The sequence below is a fragment of the Temnothorax americanus genome, unplaced genomic scaffold, assembly GCF_048541705.1.
Source record: "Temnothorax americanus isolate GAGA-0224 unplaced genomic scaffold, ASM4854170v1 Scaffold9, whole genome shotgun sequence".
Classification (NCBI taxonomy): domain Eukaryota; kingdom Metazoa; phylum Arthropoda; class Insecta; order Hymenoptera; family Formicidae; genus Temnothorax; species Temnothorax americanus.
In genome coordinates, this window is record NW_027509812.1 from 274459 (window position 1) to 298043 (window position 23585).

The window sequence follows — 23585 nt, forward strand, 5'->3', positions numbered from 1 at the left end:
AAAAGCGCGCATAAACGACCCTGATTGTCCCGATCCGATTGTCCTGATTGCCGGCATGATGGACGACGAAGGTAAATCCGAGGCGAGATTGTTAAATCGAAATTTCTCTGTATTTATGCGGGTTGATCGCGGTCTGTCTATTACCTCCTGCCTCCTGCTGATTTCGAACATTTGTCGACCGTAGTTTCCAGGAGTTAGAAAGCAAAATTGGGAGTATCTATTAAAAACGCATTATTTTCCTCGAAATGCGGGATTTTTTCAAAACAACTATTAAATTTCTTAAATTTCGCATCTCGAAAATTGAGAAAATATAGCGCAAACAATTAAATATCTGTCAAAGAATATAAATAAGCCTCATCAAGTAAGAATGTGACGATGTGCAACGTGAACTCTGAAAAATCGGATATAAAATCTTTAATTAGCGATCCATACATTTTAAATTACACGCGATTAATCTTGATAGATTTAGGCTGAAATTAAAATTAGACGAGAAGAAAGTGAAATGTTCCGTATGTTTCTGCAGCGTCGATCAAGTATCAGACTGTCGATTCTCAAATGATACAATCAGAAATACCAGATGGTGTGGAAAACTCCTCGTTACAGGCTGCGACGATCGAAGGAACGCGAGAGGGTAGCTTGGCGGAGGCAGCTATCGACGGAAGATCTGAGCTTGACGAAGAGAAAAACGAAAGTGAGATTACGAACGTCAATTTCGGGACGCTTTGTCGTCCAGTATTAGATATCTCACGATCGAAAACGGCATTATTATTCACTCAGCAGAGAAACATATATTCGCGAAAAAAAGCAGTTTTTAGATAAGAGTCTTAAAATATCGAATATGCTTCTCGTTTTACCGTGAAAAATTATTACGTATTTGTCGATATAGAGATTTTATATTAAATTGATACGCACACACGCACACACACGTGTTTATTCAATTACACTGATTCGCTAAATGCAGTAATCATGATGCAACACTCTCTACCTTATCAGAATATTTTCTCTTCGTTTTCAGGATACCAAACAGCCGTATTTACATTGGCTACGTTTGCCACAGTTTTCGTGCTCTACGTTTACGTGGTATACAGCCTGAGCAGTCCACCCACTCTATCCCAGTGTTAATTCCCATTTAATCAACTAATCCGAGGACAAAGTATTACGCATCTTGCGCGGAGTTATCAAATTACACTAATTAAACGCCAAATTATATATTTTTAAAATTTCGAGAGCGAACTTCTCTTTTACATTTTTCAGAATTGGATATAGTATTTTATAATTTAATTATAATATTTATTATAACATGTAAGTTGTAATTTTATTATGATATTTTATAAATACTTTCCTTTAATTTTTAATTTTGGTGAATATATTTGTCTCAAACTACTATATTTAAATGTATAAAGTTACACCGTTCATCGATCTTCTGAGACATCTCCGCGAATTTCGGGGTAAAAATGATTTAGTCGAATTGTTGAGCGAGTGATCTACTTCTGAGAAATTAATTAAATTTCTAGAATCCTTTGACAGTGAACAACGATCCCTCAGCTCGCTACGTGATGTAGTATGAGTATGATCTTATCTTTCCTTTCTCTCTGTTGGAACATAGAAAGATATTGTATCACATAAATCTTTCCCTTATACACGTCCCGACTTGGAATTATACTTGAAAATATGTTCTGAACGACTGCACCAAACTTAATGATCAATGTTATCACAGCGTTCTCATAGTTCTTTACAATGAAAACTTAAGGAGATGCTGCAGTTCATGTTAACATTGAATATATAGTTTGAAAAAAGTGTCGCACAATATGATAATTAGGGTGCCGAGTTTTTTATATTTTCTAACAAATATTAAGACAGCTTTACGGTCTTTCATAAAAATTGTCACCGTAAAACTGCGCGTAAAATACCAACAAAAAAAGAAAGAAAAGAGACTTTTTGAAGGAATAGACGTTTCACCGACGCTTGCAGATAGAGGATTGCTTGCTTTTACCCGCGTGATGCGAGTTGAAGCGATGCGGAGACGTCAGTGTCTCTTTAATTAAAAGAATCTTAGTGCTTTTTATTTGCATTTTTATTTCATAAAATTACAGATCGTAGCAGTCACCTCTTTTTGACACGCAGCGCTATTTAGGTTTTATTTTATGTCATTCACGTATAACAAGTTATATTATAAAACTTTTATTATAAAATTTATTATAAAAAAGAGAGTATGTTCAGGATTCTCAATATAAATATCCGCGTCTTTTTATCCGTGACAACTCAAATCAATTCGTATTCTAAAGCCCGTATTCATAGTCGAGACTGTCTTAAGTAATGTCTTAAGGTGCTAATACGGCTCTGTGATTGGTTCATAACATCTTAAGATCGTAATTAAGATTGGTCTTAAATATGGGATCCGACTATGAATACGGGCTTTAATCACAGTTTTAACCGGTTTATATATAATATGTATATATATAGGTGTATTTACATACATATATTTAAAATGTCGAAAAAAAAGTTTTTAAATGTCGAAAAATTGCAATTTAAAAAAATGTCTGTATGTGTGTGTGTATGTGTGTGTGTGTATGTGCCAAATTTACCGAAGTTTCTATAACTCCAGAACTAATCAACCAAATCTTAACGAATTATATATGAAATAGGGGTAGAAAAAACTGAAAAATATAATAGAATTAATAGAAATTGTTAATAATCAAGGGGTTCTTTTTTAATAAAATTTTGAATTTGCAGAAATGTTTGTTTATGCTTTAATTTCCGCAAATTTGGAGATATCGATCTATTTCTAATTTTATTATATTTTTTAGTCTTTTCTACCCTTATTTCATATATAATTTGTTAAGATTTGGTTGATTAGTTCTGGAGTTATAGAAATTTCGGTAAATTTGCTCTAACTTCCGCAAATATTGAGATATCGGGCTTCTTTATAGTTTTTAAGTGTGCAAGTAGAATCCTTTGCTCACAAAGCTTCCTCTATGAGGAAGCCAAAAAAATAAATACTAATAATTATACATTAAATAAAATATATATAAAAGCTTCCTTATATACATTAAATTTTTATACATTAAATAAAATAAGCTTCATGTAATAATGAGGAAGCAATGTGAAAGTTTGTAATTTGCATCCTTTTTTTAACTTAGAAAAAGTATAGAAGAATCGCAGTTGTGTGTGTGTGTAGGATATTAAAATTTCCGTTCAAAATCCGCTGTTTTCAATCAAACGAGATAACGCGGGGATTGAAAAACTATCGTATACGTATCAGCACACGTTCTATTTTGGCCTCGCGGCTAGCTTACGACGACGACGGCGAAATAGACGGTGCATTTGGATTTGAAATTACCACTTAGACTCCCGTGGATTGGATTAAATTGCAATTTCTGCCGTGGCGGGCCTGCCGTCCTGAATTATTAGGTTACAGCGTCTGCGACGAAACTTTCGTGTAAATGCACGTTCGCAATACTTGATCAAGTTTCCCCGCGCGTGAAATATGACATGTCTTACTTACTCCGTTTCTATTCTAACATATAGGTACATCACGGTCCGTCATTGACGTGTAACCGGGTAGTAATGGCATATACACACACACATGGGGAAAATAAAATTAAAAATATATATCGCGAATACCATTTTAAATCGCGCATTACAAAATGTTCAAGAATTTTCCACTTGAATAATTAGCGCATTATCGCTGCATTATTTTCACATTCCTATATTTATTTTATCTTATTTTTTCTGTTAATATGAATTTTGTAATACGCTTTAATTACTGCAGATAAAACATCTGAATCTTTCTCGATTACGATCAATTTAAATGGTGCACGATTATATAATTATTATAAATTAAAACTTAACTTAGTAACATAACTTAATAACTTAACTTATATAAAGAATCCTTCATTTTTTCTATTACTTTTAATTTGATAACTAATTCTCTATATTTTAGTTGGTAAGAAAAGTTTTGATTTATCAAAGTATCCGTATTATCACTGAAATTAAAGTCAAAGGATTATTTGGGATTTAACTAGATTGTACTAATAATGATTTTATGATTATCATATATCGATCAGTAATGCAAATATTAATTTTTATTTAAGTTCTGTTGCAAGCTCAAATTGCTTTAATATTTGAGATCAAATAGTAACCGCAGTATAACATATGTATAATATTACTGCTTTATTCGGATGTTTGAATGCCGCACAAGCTGTTCGGAAAGCACCAAATGTATGCGGAAGTTTACACAACGTATGGAGAATTGTGTCGCGCAAGTGTTATGCAATTGAAACACATTCGCTTTAATTCCATAAATGCGTTAAGTCGCACGGTGATTTAAAATAAACTGCGAAAAACACGTATATTACCGATCAGAGACGCTTCGAAGAACAATGTTAATAAAATGTCACAGCTGAAACAATCTATTATTTGCTCGCGGGATTTTTTTGTATAATATGTGAATTGCCGCTGTTTGAATGATCAGTGAAATGGCAGCTGTGCTGGCAACGGGGATTTAGTGGCTGACTCAAACCGATTGTCTCCACTGTAAAAGTAGCGATTCTCGTACATTGGTCAAACATCAGTATGCATAGGCAGCAATAGTGACGATCGGAATATTAGTTTTCATGACCACGCCGCAGTTTCTTAATTTAGTTAGCCATCGATACGTATATCTACGTGTCTTTAAATCATTCCGCTTGTTCCAGTCAAGATGACTCGTGCATCAATGAATTTTTTAACGAATAGCCCCACCTAGCTCTTTACAATTCTACGATTGCTTCAGCGGGAAGAGAAATATTTATAGGAACGCTGGTAGCCACGGTCTTGACCGTGCTGGTATAGCGCACAGAAAATTTCAATACAGTAAAACGACGCGTCGACGAGAAGCCAAGTTACATTTCGGATTTATTTATTTCTATGTAACCGTTTATTGCGCGACTGCAGAAGAGCGATTTCGCGTGTGGTTGAAAAGATTGAAGTTTGCCTTGAGAAAAGAGTTTCACGGAGAAACGAGTAAACGCCTCTTGTTTTCGCGTTGACGACGTTTTTACACAGTCCAGCAAGCTCAGTGACTTCCTCGTTCCTTCATGGCAGTTCTCACTCGAAAATCTTCATTGAAACGATCGCGTTGCCCCACTCGAGACGCACTTAAATATGAACACGCTGGTACTTTGCGCATATATAAAATTTGCGACATGGCTATTTCTAACGACGTACGTGCAACAGTCAGCATATTTCTCGAATGTGAATGAGATACATGCGATAAATGTATTTCTCCGTTACTCCCTACAGTCGACGTAGTTTCTGGATATTTAAAAAAAAGCACAAACTGTAACAAACAGAATGTTTTAATCTTTTTGTTTGTATAGAGTGAACGTTCCATCAGTCTTTATTAAAAAAGCATAAAACTCGGAAAATATGCTTAAAATATAGGATATGGCAGGATTGAAACAGAATTGACAGCTCTCAGATGTTTCAGTATTGAAACTTAATGGGGAATGATTTGAAAAAAATTTATTTTTTTTTCAACTACTCTCTTGGACGTTTTAATAATTACGCGTAAATTTTTTCACTCTAGTTTTGGACTTAAAATTCCCCTTTATTAATTAAATATTTTTACATAAAAGAGAGGAGAGAGTGATTAAAATTCATGAATTTATCGAAAATCACGGATAATGAAAATATTATCATTTTTATGTAAGTCTTTTTATTAAAGCTATTCAAAGAAAGTATATTCTCATAATCGAGAATTCTATTTAATGATAATAAAAATATACGATAATAATATAATATCAGTGAACTAATGTGTAACTTCTATATTATCTCTTTGCGTATCCGTGATTTAGTGAACTGCGATACGTACGATACTTTTGACGTCACGTGGCAGAAGCTGCAGCTATGTCAAATGAACGAATTTCCATTGAAAGCGTAACTACGACGTAGGTTCAACCAAGCTCGATCGACAAGCGAATATTTCGAGATATATCTCTCTCTTGGGGATCAGAGATCAGCTGCGATAATATCATGGCCCTGCCTTGTCGAGATTTCCGGAAACTCTCTCCCTCCATTCCTCTTTCTATACTCAAAACCGACGTCCGTATCAGACATCAAATACATCACAAAAGTTTCCACCTTTTTTCCGAAGCAAATTTATATATAATAATATATATTATATATTACATCTCTATGTATTATATATATATACACACATATATATTATATATATATAATTCATAAATATATATATATGTAGTAGCTATGATAAATATATGATATGTATATAGAGGCATGTTACAGAACATGCCACGCGAGCGTTTACGCACGTACGTGAATACGTCAAACAGAATATCCGATTAAATCAGCTGAAAATTGTTGCAATCGTGTCGCACATGGCTCTCTGTAGCGTCATTATAATTATATCCACTCACGATCTCGCAACGACCGATGACATATGTTGTTTTTATTGACGGTATAACGAGCGCGATTACCGACGAGCCACGATTTTATCCGTGAAACAAATATGAACAAATTCTCGGATTATAATTATCACCCGCACGTCCGTCAAACGTCTGTAAAAGATCGATTTCCCACCCGTGCTTTTCCAAATTACGTAACAGAGAAAAATTCACAGAAATTCAAAAGTTCAAAGAAAAAGTATAATGTAAATTAAATGACTTTTTTCTTTTATTCGCATATAAATTTATCATTATCTGATGTTTAATTAATAAATCTTTTGAAAGTAACAAAAATACTTATGGGTGTAAGAAGATTGTACTGAGTTTCTTTGAAATGTAAAGAAAATCTTAATTTAAAGCAAGACGATGGCGATGATTTAAAGGACTTGTTTGACATTCGTTTATCTAATGATAACGGAATGTTTAATTTTTTTATCTCGTTGCATCAACAGCAACGCGCGTATCTGCACTGATCGGGATATAAAAATGCATTGGAAAAGTTTCGAAACTTAACAAGAAAGTGCAAACGCAATAAGGCTTCTACGAGCGCAAAAAGGTTGCATAGAATATTTTCCCATAAGATACATTCCATTACAGTCACCATATTATATAATTCAAGTAACAAGACTATAAAGACATCGTAATTTAATATTATTATATAATTATTTATTTATTTATTACATGGGTTGATTATCGTGGTTGTTTATTTTATAATTTACGTCATGTATATGTATACTTGTTTCTAATATAAATACCAGGGTACGTTTTTATTTTTATAAAAATGTTATATAAAATGAATTATTATTGTTAGTCATTGATACATAAAGAGTATATTGCTGGGTAATGACTAAGCAAGTGTATATTTCCAATTATTGTATAAATTTTTACATATTTTTAAATCAATCAAGATTAAATCATTGTTCTACGCAACAAAGTCCAAGTTGAGCTACCATTTATGATTATTGGGCAGAGGTAGGTTTATTTTGTGGCCATTCTAATCCTGCGCCTGCTGGGCCTTCGGGTCCCCATGGTCCTTCTGGTCCTGCGCGAAATTTCTTGCTATATCTAAGAAATAAGTGTTTGATTATAAGTTGTTTTTTCTTGTAGACTATTTTTCATTATTTATAAGTAACTGACTATCAAACACCTGTAAGACAGCAATACGTGTTTGAGAATATAAGACGTCTTTTATTTTTTCAGTTACATGTTTTATGTTTGAAAATCAAACACTTTTAGACGCATTACTTTTAAGTTGTAATGCACTTTGTATGAGTATTTTCAAAATTCTCTCTACCTAAAACTTTAATAAAACTACTTTCTTCAAAAGTGTTCTATGAGGGAATCAACCACCAATATATATATATATATATATATATATATATATATATATATATATATATATATCGTCACTGTGAGCATTAGGCTGCTGCGTCATTTGTCACCATAACCTCATCCTACCACGTTCTCTAAACACTTCTATACTACTTTTCTCTACTTGCATTCTACTGTCTTCCTTCATTCTCATCGCATCCCCTACTTACACCTTATCTTTCCATTATCTCTACTTGCTACATACTAATCTTTAAACCCTGCACAAACAAAGCTAAAATCGCACAATGCACTTTCACCGCTACCATTCACACACGCTCCATCTAACCAAGTCCTGCTGCGTCATTTGTATTTCTTTAAAGACCAAAAGTGTTTGATTTCAAATCAGCAAAATATTATAAGTTCAAAAATGTTTAAAAAGAGAAAACTGTCTTATTTGTACAAAAACGTTTGACTGATTACCGAAGTAAGTTGCATATAAACGTCTTACTACATTTAATGCTTTAGTATCACATTTGAAGAACTTTGTGCAATGAGGAAAAATAACTGAGTATAGCGCTGTTTGAATATCAAACACATTTTGATGACTGATGTCTGAAAATCAGTCACTTTCTGTAGAAAAATGTTTGAAATTCAAACATGTCTTACTTTGGATTTTTTAGAGTGCTATCACACACATATCTCATGCAATACTTAGCGCCAAGCCAGCACTGAAAAAGATTACGCGAGATTATTATCTTGCACGATGTCTTTCGTATTACATAACTTAATTATTTATAAACTTAAACTCAATGCACTTTCGTCACTTCTGACTTAATCCGTATTATCCAGCACACATTTATAAAATTGTTCCCTGTAATCAACACTCAAATCTTGTCATTACTCACTACTTAAAATATTCAAAATGTGACACTTTATACAACAATATATTTTACTCTTCTTTATTCTGCTTAATTGTGTATAACTTGGAGGAAAGAGATGAAACGTGTTCCTTACATACAGAAAACATGTTTAATACACCGGATTAAAATATGTATATGTATGTAGATACATATATATATTCATATGTATATATATGTATATATATATATATATATATATATATATATATATATACATATACATAAATATATAATATATAAATAACAATCAAGTATAAAAATCTCACTACATTTGTTAAATTTTCAATTTATGTCATCTCTATAAATTACATATAGAATCTATCATATTTTTCAAAACTATACTATTAAATTATATTAATTAATTTAATGGTTTTCACGAAATAAATATATGAATTAATAAAAAATGTGGAGATACACACATATTACAGTTCAAAACATAATATCATGCAATATTACGTACGATTGATCCGGAAGTGATTGCGAGAACCGTAAAGCCAAGCATGAATTTTCCCATTGTCGATTAATTGCTTGAGAGATTTCTTGTTTTATCAAGTACACGTAGAACTATTGAGAAAGTAGAACAATACTTTTAAACTATATAGAGATGAAGCTTTCGTATCCTCACCTGTAGTCAGCTCAGTGAAATTCAAAGTGAATCAGTTCGGTGTTTATCAGTTTTTATCAGCCTACGTCTGTTTATGCCCGTCGCTGATATCTATTATCGTTTGTCAGGCTTCATCAATAAAATAAATAATTTTTTTTGTAATAAAACACACACACACACACGGCGCTGCTTTTTTATTCAATAAAAAATTCTGTGCTTTATTAAATTCAATCAAAATTTTAATACTTTATTAAATTTTAAGGTCTAGTAGTGCCAAGTTTTTTTACAAGAAAATCTTATTTTATTTTAATTAAATATTTTTATTTTATATTGTTATCTCTTATTAGAGTCTGTTCACACGAGGCGGTTTTGACGCACGGTTGCGCTGCCGCGCGTGGCCCGAGCGTTATCGCGAGGCGAGGCGCGACAACGCGCGCATACGTGTGTACGCGAAACGGCGTACGTGTGACGTCGAGCGTCTACGATACGCTTTGCGGCATTTTAAGACCCATAGGACACTCGCTGTCGCGCGTACGCGCGTTGTCGTACCTTGCCTCGCGACAGCGCGCGGTTGGACTTTGCATCATATAATATCTCCGCTTGTGGGGCACGTAGCGGAAAAATAAAAACACTCTTATAATAAATCGACCCCAAGCTATCGATCAAGCCTACCTAGAACTTGATCACTCGTTATTGAGATCTCAAAATCTCGGGTACTCACAACTCGTGCGTTCGCGTAAAAGAGTCATCACGGTGCGTCTCGCTCCGCGCGTACTTGGCGCGAGACACTACCGTGTCTCTTGAAACGTACAAACTGCAGTGACGCATCTTGCAGCCGTCTCTTCAGCCGTGGTTGCAGGAATTTCCGTTTATGAGGGATTGCGGTGATATTTTATATATATTTGGGACGTTCGCGAAAGAACCTTTCTTCCCCCATCAAGCGTGCAGGCAAAAGGTTTTTATCCGAAGTACAACGCTGCGTTATCATCGCGGAAAATCGAACCCTGGCGAGTTCCAAATCTCCATTGAGATTCCAGATCTCGAGAGCGGGGACGTTTCGGGATACATCTTCCCGTGGACCAACCAGGAATTCCCATCGATGTAGTCATCGACGAACGGATCTACGGAGAATCCGCGGATTGCACGTGTTCTTTTTTTTCACGACCCTCCTGAAAAAGGCTTATGAAAATGGGATTATTTTCCTATTTCCATTTCTTGCACATTCGTTTCCGCGTTATATTGTTATCTATATATTCTGCTTTTGTGCGTTTTTTTTTTTTTTTTTTAATTTAACTTTTTTATTTTAGGGTTATGGTTTTTATCTTCATTATACAAATGCGTCTTTATTATAAAAAATTTTATTATTATTAGTATTTAATTATTAATTAAACGTTAAACAGAACGGAAAGATCTTTCGATGCTTCCGAGGAACTACGAAATACTTGTCGCTTAAAGAAACGCTTATTGACGTGAATAATCCTTAACTCAGGCTTCGATAGGAAACCTTTGATTTCTTTTGTATCCTGCTCCGATATGACGTGCATAAATCTCAGATGGTAGGCTACCACTTGATCTTCGATTTCTATGCAGAACCGCGGAGATAAGTAGAGCATCACGTAGCGCTTCTTGTAGTGCTACTCGATCAAGCTTCGTTCCACGATATTTCTTTTCCAAAGAAATTGCTTTTGCATTATCCCTTCTCCGTGGCTATATATGTATGTAAAAGTCGCAATATGGCTATTCCGACGTAACCAATTGCGCTGAAGGACCATACGCCGGCGAGGTGCTTTCCGGTTTCTCTCGACCGTGTGATTCTTCATCTCTCGCTTTCTCTCCTCTTCCCTCTCACCTCGTAAGCTCGTATTTTCGCGCGTAAAGGCAGCAAGGAAAATCCCTAAATTTGGTTTCCACGAGAAATGCAACGATCAACTCGCACGTATTCCAATCCCTGAATTTCCACCTTCGTCCGTGCTATTCCGCTACATTGCTGTATCTCCAATCGGTCGTGAGGGAAATTCAACGTGATCTTATGGGAGTGGGACGTTTAAATGTATCTGCATAGGTAATACGGAAACAGAAATCACTGTTAATCATTCTCACACCCCTTTTCTCTCTCTCTTTCTCTCCGTCCCCCCCTTTCTGTCTCTATTTCCCGCTTCCTCTTGCTTGATTAAGATTTCTGTGCGCTTGCGAGTAACGAGGAGGAAATTGCCGACTATGATGTTCCATGTTCCCCGTTCATGCCGAAGTTGCGGTTAGCACGACGATGCTGGAAAGAGACTCGTTCTATCGGCGATTAAACTTGCTGCGCGCTCTGCTATGTCGATACTCGATTTTTCGCTAACTCCTCTTACTCACACTCACCAGGCCATCCAAATTTACGTACTCTCGCTCGCTAAGACAAACTCAAACGAGAAACGTTGAAATTGTAAGTAATTATTAAACTTATATAAATTATCTCCAAGAGTCATAATCGACATTATTTGACAAATTACTCCAACTTTGCGACAAATTTTAGCTTCGTGCGTTTTGATATTTATTTATTAAGGCAGGTTTTTTTGTATTTATCACGTAGTAATAAATTTTGCGTTTGATATATCGTGAGAATAAAAAAACTAGCAAATAGCGTTATTATTGATGCGAACAAATAATATTTTACCGATAAAAGTTGAAATATCCATAGAAACTCGCGTTACTGCGTAATACGGGTCTCATTACGACCACGGTGCATTACGCACTATCGCAACGGCGTCGGGTTAATATCCACCCGCTGTGGCAAACTGATGGACCGACCCCTGCGAGCCTCCCAACCCCTTCAACCCTATCGCCTCGTTGCGCCGCGCAGTGCGGCGTTGCAGCCGCACTATCGTCGGGGTGCAATGTCCTTGCCGATGGAAATTGTTCCACTTTACAGCCGCGCCGTTGAAGGACTCGCCGCCACCTAGAGTGAATCGGCGAAGGACAATGCACTCTCACCTCTCCGCGTTGGAAGGCGAAACAAGTTTTTGCAGCTGCGCAAGTTTTTGGCAAATCGCGATGAGATATACGGATGCGACGCACGATCTTGCGCGTTATCGCGGTAAAAATTTGCACCTGCGATTCTGTTTTTATTTGCATAGACACGGTGAGATATACATAGATGCATGATTTATCGAGAAACGTCGCGGAAGGAAGCGGCTGCCGTTCCCCAGTCATATTTCGTCCTGATCCCCTCGATGGAGAGTCTCTCCTCCCTCTTTTTTTCTCTCTTTTCTACCAAAGAATTTAGTATAAATCTGTATCTAGTGAAGTATCACGAGAAAAAGTCGATATCCTATGTATATATACTGACGACACATTTTTCAGGCGTATTTCCTCGTAAACACTCGCTATCTTCCGAGAGATATTCTGTATAAGATTGCCAGGTCGTCGACGCGATTGCAATTTTTTTTTTTATCAAAGCAGAGAGGTTGCAGTCGTACGCGGTATAATCCCGACAAAAATTCATCATCTCGCGATTGAATTCGCTTAGCGGGGTCTAAGCGAGAAACTGTATGTTGCACCTCCCGATATCGCTGCTTTAAAAAGCACGCCATTTCCTGTCTTTTAAATTATTGCTCGCAATCTCTTCGGTCGGTCCCTTCGTGAATGCGCGCCAGTTCACGTTCTCCGTTCTCTACCCTTTCCGCCGTATTGAATCGCAAACAATGATTTTCCTCACGTAGCTGCATCTCCGGGCATACAATGCGAGAAATTGCGGTGATTGCCAGCTTTGTACTTTGAACGCTTTTCCGCCCGCCTAACGAGGAGACCACCGCACCGGCAAGAAGAGAGATTTCCGCGAGCCACACGCGACGGTTCTCGCATTAAAGTGCTAGTACGCGACCGGAAAGAAGTATTCGAACTCACCCTCGACAAAACCATTCAACCCGCGATAGGGCACGTAGGCCGTGATTAAAGTGGCCAAACGTAAATCAGTGAGGTGTGCCTTCTTACATTCATAATAGTGTACATGTCTTGCACAAAATATTTTCCTCAATAGGAATATCTGAATAAAATATTGAAGCATTTTTTCTGTGATTGAACATTTTTATTAATGTTTATATTAATTATATTCAGTGTCCATTGATCTCTACAAGTAATAATATTAATATCAATAAAAATATAATTTTCTTTTTATATAAAACAAAAAAATACGCATTGATCTGTAAAAAACCAAGTTATTCCGGAATATGTTATATAAAAATAGTATCGATTTCAATATTTGTTTGTTAAAAAGAATTAACGGTCTGTTGCTATAAATTTAAATTAGATTAATCCACTTTTTTTCAATATAACATGCCTTTTTTCATTTTTCAATAAACAAATTTTTTATCATTTAGCACTCGGTGAATAGTGCGGATTTTGTCGATAAAAATAAAAATCTGCTAAAAACACAGTAGAACAAATTTTCTGAATTTTCCGATATCAATTTTAATCAAAGTAATCTAATAAAATTTACGCCTGAAATCTATAACTTTCAAAACATTACAAATACAGAGATAAAAAAGCCGTTGGATACTTACCCCTATGGCACTTTAGTTATCTAATAAAAATTGAAAAAGCAAATCCTGCATCTCTCTACATATATATAATTAGAAATTACAGAAATCTGTATCTTATAATTTTCAAATATTTGTTTTACCGACTAGCAAATCGAATAACCCTGATGGACAACGGAAGAATCGTCTTTAATTGTAATATATAATAATCCACTAATATGTCAAAATATACCGCTTGATTACCTCAATACCTCATCGATGAGAGACGCGTCGACATTCGTCTTCCGTCACGCGACTGCTTTTGACCGAGGAGGATCAAAATCATTTATGGGATATCGAAAGATGAGAGGTAGGTTCGGGGATCGGTCAGGAAGCGTCACGCCTTACTCAAGTCCCTTTCCGGGAATTACGCGGTTCATGCGAGTGTCCATCATCAGGGGCGGGAGCGCACACATGGTCGATGCGTCGTCCATCGGGCAAAAGCGGCTGACCGCCGCCGAAAGCAAACCATTTCGAATTCGGCCGACCGGCGATTCCAACTCGGAAGACCCACGGTGTCGCACCGGGGGCTTCGATCGGGCCGTCAACATCGTTCAATTTTCCGTAATGGGTTCCGGCGTCAAACGCTCTCACGTCGCTGCAGTTGGTCCGATTACCGTGCCCGCCCCCGAACTACCCTACGATTTTGCCGTAATTCGTATAGCCAGCGCTGCTCAGCGAACCGGCAGCAATTTCCCTTCTTTCATTTGCAACCAGCGCGGTTGTTGCCTAATTGGACGAGTCGATACAATCGATCACAATTTAAACGCGTGAAATTTCACCGCAATTAACCCGCCGTCCGTAATACGATATTTTTCACGGGTATGTATAGAGTAACATCGGTCTGCTGGATCGCCACCTATTAATTTTCCCTATTTCCCATTTCCAATTTTCTCGCCTATTACTAGTGGAAAAGCGATCGAAAATTTTAATTTTAATCCTAAACTTTATAAAAGCGTCATCTAGACGTGTGCGATGAGGGTAGGGCGATATTAAAAAGAAAAATAATATTTTTTCACAAGAAATTCACATATATTTTTAAAGCGCTTTAATTACAGAACGCTTTGAGTTACAAGCTTATTCGAACGATATATTTCGAATTGAATATATTGCGAGATAATCTTTACATAAAAGGAATTAAGTTATTCCAAATGAAAGCTAGATATAAATGTTCTCCTTCTTATGCTCTCCGTTTTCGCGAAAATCTTTCATATGACTCGCTCGTTTTAGCGTCTTATTAACATTCACATTGGGTGACTGAAAGCTTCATGGCGTGCAATAACGTTTCAGTAAAATGCCAAATGGTTTTTCGTAGAAATCCCGAATTGCCTGTCTCCTTAGCGTGTAATGAACGGCTGCGATTAAAGCGCGGAATGCGATTGTGCGGTGGCTACGTTGTAGATGTGGCTGACAAGAACGGCTATCGCATTTCCTTCATGTAAGTACGCTCAGACAAATGACGATATTCTTCTCCTTCGTGAATTCGTGCAAGTGTGTACGTCGCTATAAAAACTTTTATTACAGCAAAAAACAGTCCACGCTCGCTTCTTAACCGTATAGCTTCGAGCATTGTCCCATGTATTTCTTACTTCTCCAAAGTGCCATTAATCAAACTCGTCCCACACGTACTTCTTCCTTCACGTACGTTATCATCACGATAATTGTATAAACACGTGGACTAAACGAGTTATTCGTCAAAAGCGTTTTACGTATACTTTGATTCTAGTTCGTTCTTCATTAAACATTACAAGATTTGATTTGATTTGTCACATTGATACGTTTGTGACACATTTTTAATCATTTTTCCATTTAAGTGTTTAATGTGTTGATAATTGTCAGATCAAAAAATGTCGCGCGAAAGTCGCTTCTCAACAATATCGAATGTAATTTAATTTCCGTGCCACTGCCACGTCGAAAACGAGCACTCCAAATTATACCCTGAAATTGTCGGTCCATTTGTAGCAAAGTTCGCATAAAGCCATCCATCCAATCTCTCTCACGGTCGGGAATGCAGGATAGATGAACCATTTCTGAGTCTACTGAAACGTACCAGAACAAACAGGGAATAGAACTTCCCTCGATTATCGTGGAATTTCAATAGCCAGTTCCCGTCGTCGGGGCGACCGACACGTATTTTAACACCCGGAGACCGTCCTAATGCATTTGATCGGCGAACAATCCCGGCCGGAACAGCGTCGCGGCGTCGCTCCGCGCGCTCTCGCGATTTATAGGAGCGGGGATCACCGACGATGTCTCGTGCACGCGGCGCGTCTCTCGATATGCCGAAACTTTTTCCCTCGCGATTTTCTTCCGTCGCGAACTTCCAAAAGAAAGAGAAGAAAGCGAGAAAAGGGGAGAGAGAGAGAGAGAGAGAGAGAGAGAGAGAGAGAGAGAGACGCGCGCGAAAGTGTATCCGCGATATCACTCGTTCAGGAAAGACGAATGTGCCGGATGCGCGTCATCAGAGCATCAATCATGAAATTCATCTTACGATTTCCCGCGGGGCACTCCGGGAGATTACCGGAAATTCCCCCTCCGTTCTCCGCGGTGTCGTGCGCCGCGGAAAGTTTTCGCAAATAACTCGGTCGAACCTAAAACCTGTCGCGAACCTAGCCGACTGAGGGTTCTCGTTTTCCTAATTTAGCAGTTCTCCCAACGGATCCGTCGAAATCCGTTTTGTTTACGTTTACGTGCAAGCAAATATGTCGATCACGACGTTGTTTTTCACCGACAGTTTTTCTGCCTTGCCGTAATCGATACGTGAAACTGGACGTGCCAACGATTTGATGGAACAATTAATGTTTTTTTTTTTCTTTCCATTTATTGGAGAGAAAATTCTCCAAATCCCGGAAACGGAGATTTTATTCGACACGAAAGGGGCGTAATTATTTTTGTCTACCATAATAGCTTCTATATAGAGGATTTTGTATAATCAGATACCGCTGTTGTTATAAATTGACTAGCATAAAATAACAAACGATGGAAAGCCGGTAGAGTGCAAAGCACTGTCGGACGAGATTAGCATCAAAATGATCACTTTGGCGATTAATTTCTAGTTTAGATGCGAAACTGTGAAATATATGTTGCATAACGTTGAAATATATCTCCAACACGCAATATCTCTGTATCATATATATTATACAGATATTTTTAATTATAAATAATCATAAAAAATGTAGAATGCCAACGGTTCTTTATTCACAATGACAAACCTTCTAGAATGCTGCGTTTTTCTCTGGATTACGGATGCGCTCTTAGCGTGATTGGTTTCTCTCATTTTGGCGTCTTGTGGAACATTTTGTATCTCTCTATATAGCTGCGTGCTATTCATTCTGTATCGTACGATTTCGCCAGGCAATGACCCAAACCGCAATACAGTATCAATACCAATATCAATAACTCCCACCAGCGCGTCGCTAATCGCGGCCAGTCTATTTATAGCTATTCACCCCCTCGATAAATCGATCGGTTCGCGAGTAACCACACACCTGCACACCGTCGCTCCCTTTCCCTCCCCTCTTTCTCTCTCTCTCTCTCTCTCCTCTCTCTTCTCTCCCTCGTTCTCTTTCTCTCCCTCGTCGGTTAGTACCCGCTTCGCTTCGAGAAACCGAATTTTTCTGAATCTAATGGTCCATCGAACTTAAGTACATCGGGCAAGTTTGCGCAGGCGTCTCTCTCGCCCCCGCTCGACCCTTCACCAACCAACCCTCTCCATTCTTTGGGTCAGCAGGATGAATGAGTCGGGCGAAGCACACGCCGGGGATGTCACCCAGCTTTCCACCCCTCCGTTGCTTTTCCGCCACCCCACCGTCGCCCCTGCGGCGCAGACTACTAGCGTTGCCTCTCCCACGGCTAAAAATAGCCAGATCCCGCTGACGTCATCGATCTATCGTCCTCGTTGTCGGACGAAACTATCCCCGGTGCCAGGCCGGGGCCGACGAGCGACCGACGATCCCGCCGGTCGGGAAAGTATTGACCGGCCGTCGCGACCGAGGATGCCCCGTTGCATTAATAACACGTGGTTCCATAGCCGTGCGCGAGCCTGATTTTCGTGTCGCGAGCATACGCGCACCTGCCGCATTAAATGGATAAAAATCCCGCGATTTCCGCGTTTCGATTCCGTATCGTTTTTTTCTAGGAGATTGCGAGCGTTGCGAAATTTCGACGGACTCAATATCTGTGCGAGTCCGAAAAACCTTTTTGCCGATAGCGATGCTTTAACTGATTGTGGAGCTCGGTGGAGCCACCAAAATTCTCCACCGAGATCAAAAACCGAGAAACGAAAACCGAGATTCATTTAGAGGCTGGTGACATATATATCTGGCGAAAACCGTTCTTTATGGCCAGCGACCACGAACGGCGTCGTCCGGACTGGCGCGGCGCGGCGGAGTTTCCGGCATCGTTGCGTGTTCCGCGGAAGAGCGAGATTGCGCTCCTTTGTTTTATGAATGGCGATTCATCGCGCCGAAGCTGCTGCCAGTTGTCGGGTTATTCCGAGCTTCTTTCTGTACGTTCGTTCCATCGCAAAGGATCTTCTAGGTATACCCGCTGTCGCCTTGCGCGCATGATTTATATTTCTCTGTAAGCGAAACAAAATCTGCTACCATCAGCAACTCGATCTGTCATCCGCATAATCTGCGATCTCTTTGCCGACTTTGTCTTGATTTATCTTTACTTTCCATTCTTGCTTATTTCTCGCTTGTGTCGTATACCCTGACATTATTAGCGCCAATTAGTACACGTTCATTAAAAAATTTTCTCATAAGTATATATGTTAAATTTCGGGATGTACTAAAATTTGTTTTTAATATAAATTAGTAACGCGAATTATATGTATACTGAAAATGTGAAATAACATCAGTGCGGAAGTTTTCAAAATTATAATGAGCAAAATTTTACATAAATTATTAAATATATCTAAAAATTTGGAACAATTTTTGTGCTCGAACAATTTTCGTCGGTTCTCGATTGATTAGAGCATTGATTAGAAAAATTGTAATGATGACATGGATGTGCACGTCGCTTTGAAGAGCGTCAGAAAATGTCGACTAACGTTTCTTTCCGTATGTCAAACGTATTACGCCAACGCGGCACCGTTGACCGCGGAATTTCGCGATTCCGGTACTGATGCAGGAGTTGGTAAATGGAAACCGTGCGACCGAAGTTCCGGCGCGATTAAAGGGCCGCCGTAAACGAGCCACGTGTCCGCGTCCTCTGTGGTCTGCGAATTGCACGCTTTGTTGAACGCTGCCACGTACGTACTGCCCGGCCGACGCCGTGCGGGTATCCGCGCATATCCGACGTCGGCGGATCTCTGATGGCGTCGGCAATTTTGCACCCGCCATCGATCGGCGCCGGCGCTAGAAACGATCCAGCGAGATTAAATTGTTCGCGGCCCGCACGCGACAGTAACTACCTAAATTCCACAAATCGTTGCCTATTGCATACACATCCGGAAATGTACGTGTGCCATCCCGCCGGCGGTGTATATTCGCGGTCCCATCACTGACGTTAGCGGGATCCGACGCAATAATCATCGTGCTGGTTAATTTTCCGAGTTACTTGTTACGTTTCAATATGCACAGTGCGAATTTGAGAAATTTTTCCTCTAAAGGGCGTGTTCTATAAGCGGAACTTTAAAAGAATCGTCTCTTAATTGTTTTAAGCAACGTAAAGCCAGTATCAGTTTGCTTTATTATTTGCACTCAATAATCCTCATTTTATATTATTATAATGCAAAATTACTAAATCGAACACAATTTGACGAATAACTGTCCAATGAAATTACGCACACGTTGTAATTTATCAATTCCCCTTCCATTCTTATTTTTTTTAATTTAATTAAAGCAGATATTAAACAACGCACTTTTTTTATATTAAGCACGTCATTCCGTTTTGACACACCCATGATCCTTCCTGCTCTTTATGTATATAGAACGCAAACGAATTCGTACGAAAGAGCCAGGAAAGATTAATTAAGAATCAAGGGAATCACGCAAAGTTATACGCGGATTCGTTATACAATGAAATCACGCAATCATCATTGAAATGGTGCGGAACAAAGCATCCGTCCGTCTGAGTGAATCTCGCGCGTTTCTCCTGACAAAAGTCAGATCAACTTTCGGGATCCGCAGTTAATTTGTAACAGGAGAATTTGTTCGGAAGTTCTACTTCCTGACTCGCTCCCGCAACGCCATTCGACGTCAACGTTCCGCTTTACTTCGCGGCGCCCACTGCGTTATCATCATTCAAAAGTATATCGTCGAATTATTCATCTTGTGTTTCTTTTTTGTCACATGCTAAAGCTTTTCACTAATTGGTATCGATATTGTTTAAATTGCACTTTTAGCATCGATAATATTTATTAAGGAAAATATTAAATGTGAAGGAAACTTTTAATAGCTCATTAACAAGCCGGATATTTATTAAATTATTGAAGAAGCAATAAGTTTTCTTTAATTATCAATCAATAGGGAATTTATTCCCTAAGGAAGTGGAACTTTTTTACTTTTGGTTTATATTATTAAGCTTGAAACGCCACAAACTAACTTTTACATCCGCTTGAGAAAAATAGACGCCACAATTTCACTGGAGGAAATTCCGGCAACAGGAAAGAACCTGAATGAAAATTTGAAAAGCATCAGCAAACGAAACGTGTTTCGAAAGAGAATCTAATGACTGAGAGTGTATAATGACTGTTAGACTCGTAACCAAACAGATTTCTTCACACAGTCGCGATTAAATAAACTCTCGGGCCGATGTTCACGGTACGTCAGCGTGCTGCATGCTCCCGTCGCTTTTTCTACCCGATAATCAAAGGCTTTCCGCCCCGTAGTTCCGTGGGCAAAGCGAACACGTACTCCACAGGGGTATCCCCGAGAGTTCCTTTCACGGTTCTTCTCATCGCAGGAGGAGTTCTAGAAGTGAGAAGAAAAACTGCGCGCTCTAAGAAAAACTCCAAACAAATTAACGGTCGGTTTGGCGAAGGGAAAATTAAACGCGTTGTGTAATAATTTCGAATATTTCGAGATTTCGATGAGACACTTTGCTTATAATATTTAATCTAATAATTTAATAGTAAAACGCGCACGAATGTCGAATTATACCCGGATAATTCTGACGCTGACTATCAATTGCGCGAGCGGAGTCGCTTCAAAACGCGATTCAGGATTAAAGAGCGAAAAAACTTCGCCTTCGCGCGCGCAGAGAAGTCGAAAAAGCGATAGCGAGAACGCGATTCCGTAGCAAGAAAACGCGGGTAAAATTCACCCCGCGCTACCGATAAGACTGAATTGAAAATTCAAATCCATTCAGCCGCACTGAAAGAAGCGGATTAAGGTACAACGCGCCGCGACTCGATCCTTACGTACCGCCCGCGCCGATGGATTATCTCGCGTGGAGGCACGTAACTCGAATCTAACGGAGAAGGAATTCCCGCTCGCGTCCCGCGAGCAATCCTCGCGAAAGGAGATTTATACGCGCGCGAAATCCGACGCTTCCGATAACACGCCGAGCACGATAGTTAACGAGCTCGTGCACATCTCGCGAAACATCTATTAAGACTATATCGGCGAATAGGATCGAGATGTAATAACGCGTGATACGATGATTTGCAAGGTATAGATTTGCAAGGGATACCATTTTTCATCCTTTCAACGTCTGTGAGGAATTACCGGACGATATATCTGCCTTTTCTCGCGATATACGTGGAAAACTATTTCAGGCAGAAAACAGATCAAATTTTCCTGGTATATAAAATACGCTTGTGTAGCTTTACTCTTTTACTCCGCGGTTCAGTTAGGTTTAAGTAGGTCAGACAATATACGTATATTATTCTCCCATGTTTATTATTCCTTAAGCCCTCTTAAAGCCGCAAATACCGTAATATATGTGGGCATAAGTTCTTGAGCGTTTGTCGAAATTTGTTTATTTAAATCGTAACTAAAGTTGGAGTAAACCAAGCTAATTTTTGCACGCCGCTGCCATTCATTCCGGATTCAGTCTCTTTCACTGATTAACAGCCGTAATGGACACGGATGGAATGACGGAATTAACATGTTACGCGCTGAGATAGCGAAGGAACCGCAATTATGGCTTTCTGAGGCAATCGTATTCGTAATAGCGATGTCTATTGGCATTGCTATCGGCGAAAGCCAGAGGAACCAAAGAGCCCTTCGCGCTAATTCCGGCACCGTCAATGTATCTTGATGCCAATTGCCTTAACGCCTAATTACATATGCGCGTACTCGTGCCGGGCGCATATCAGTCTGGCGGAATTCGAGTTTGTTCAGACGGATCGCTCCATTTCAGTCCGAGATCTGCCGATCCTCTAAATTATACGTTATAGATAGCTCTTATCGGTACACCCGTATCCAATCGACCGTGCCGAAAATTCACGGCTGCCGATTTCACTGCGGATTATTCCACGAGGCACACATCCGCACCTTTGCCGCGCGTCTGACTACTCAAGTCCGTAACTACTGCGACGAACTTCCCGCCGCGTATGAGTAATATTCTGAGAAGCGATGAGAATGAACGCAAATGAACGAGCACTAATTTCTAATAGAAGAGAGAAATATTTTCTTAATACTCAACATTGTATCTCTAAAATTAAATCTGAAATTAAAAGTAATTAAAGATGAAATCTGATTAAGTTACATGAGGAATACAATTTTTAAATCAGTTAAAATTACGTTGCTCATTCTGTTTTTAAAATATTAATTACTGATGCGTTATTAAAAATTTTACAAATTCGTTTACTTAGGATTGTTGATCTTCCCTGATATTTTTTTGCGAACAAATATTGATCTTAGGGAATTGTAAATGAAAAGTATAGAGGCACTTTATCGATAAAAGCTGCGGACACGAGAAATTTCGAAGAAACCGATCAGATATGCGTAGGTATGCGGTACAGTTTTGGGAAGAGCGACCTAACGCCACATGATGTAGCTCGCTCGCCACGAGGCAAACGAATTACACGATGACTGGTTCGTTAGCTTAACCCACGGTTAATTGGTGCGGTGCGTAGTTACATAGATTGTTAGGTTCGTTTAGACAACCGAACGAGCAAATAATTGTTTCGATTATTTGCACTCGGGTGTCGAGATTATTTTATTATACGACTAGCGTTTGATCGCAAAGAGAAAGCGATAGAAAAGAGAAACCGTGAACCGTCACGAATTAATTTCTTGTAGGATCAACTCAAATCTATACCTAAAATGAATAAATTTACTTGTATGTTTAATTTACTTCTACTCAAATGAATGATTCTATTACTGATATCTTTCTCTAAAATGTACGTGACATTGCACGATACATTTTGAATGATAAAATTTAAATTATCAGCCATGTGGTATGCAGATAGTTTGGAGAGACATCTTCAAAGAGTCAGTAAAGAGAGTCGGTAAGAGCTGATGTAAAATTGAGATTATCCAGTCTCGATCGGTGCGGTTCGCCGAACGAAATTCCTTCCATTCCTACGGCAATCATTAATTCGGGGCCGCACGAGCGCCAGCGGCGAGACCGGAGATTCGATTACGAAGTTGCCTTTGCCGTTCGTAGATGCGCTCTTCGGAAACAGGTGATAGCAAACGACACGACGGTTCGGCGGGTGCATACCGTATCGCCAAAGCAATTTCGCGCACGGATTTCGAGTTCCATATTTGCCTTGGCTTTGAATGTCACATTTTCTTCGATGTGAGAATGCCGTCGCGGGGACGCGGGCGCGGACGGTAAATGGATAGAA

The 23585-nt window shown here is 38.8% G+C and overlaps 1 protein-coding gene and 1 long non-coding RNA gene across 9 annotated transcripts in view; one reads left to right on the plus strand and one right to left on the minus strand.

Annotated features, from left to right (window-relative positions):
* LOC143907924 (cyclic nucleotide-gated channel alpha-3) overlaps positions 1-23585 on the plus strand; it is a 184399-nt gene that overhangs the window by 130270 nt on the left and 30544 nt on the right. The gene's annotated exons all lie outside the window — the stretch shown is intronic.
* Positions 7088-9435, minus strand: LOC143907829 (uncharacterized). Of its 2 annotated transcripts, XR_013259987.1 has the most exons (4): positions 9303-9435; positions 9138-9241; positions 8424-8485; positions 7088-7511 (listed from the first exon to the last, which is right to left on the minus strand). It is a non-coding gene; the product is annotated as an uncharacterized LOC143907829 (long non-coding RNA). The 2 variants fall into 2 exon arrangements; XR_013259986.1 differs by having other exon boundaries at positions 9138-9341.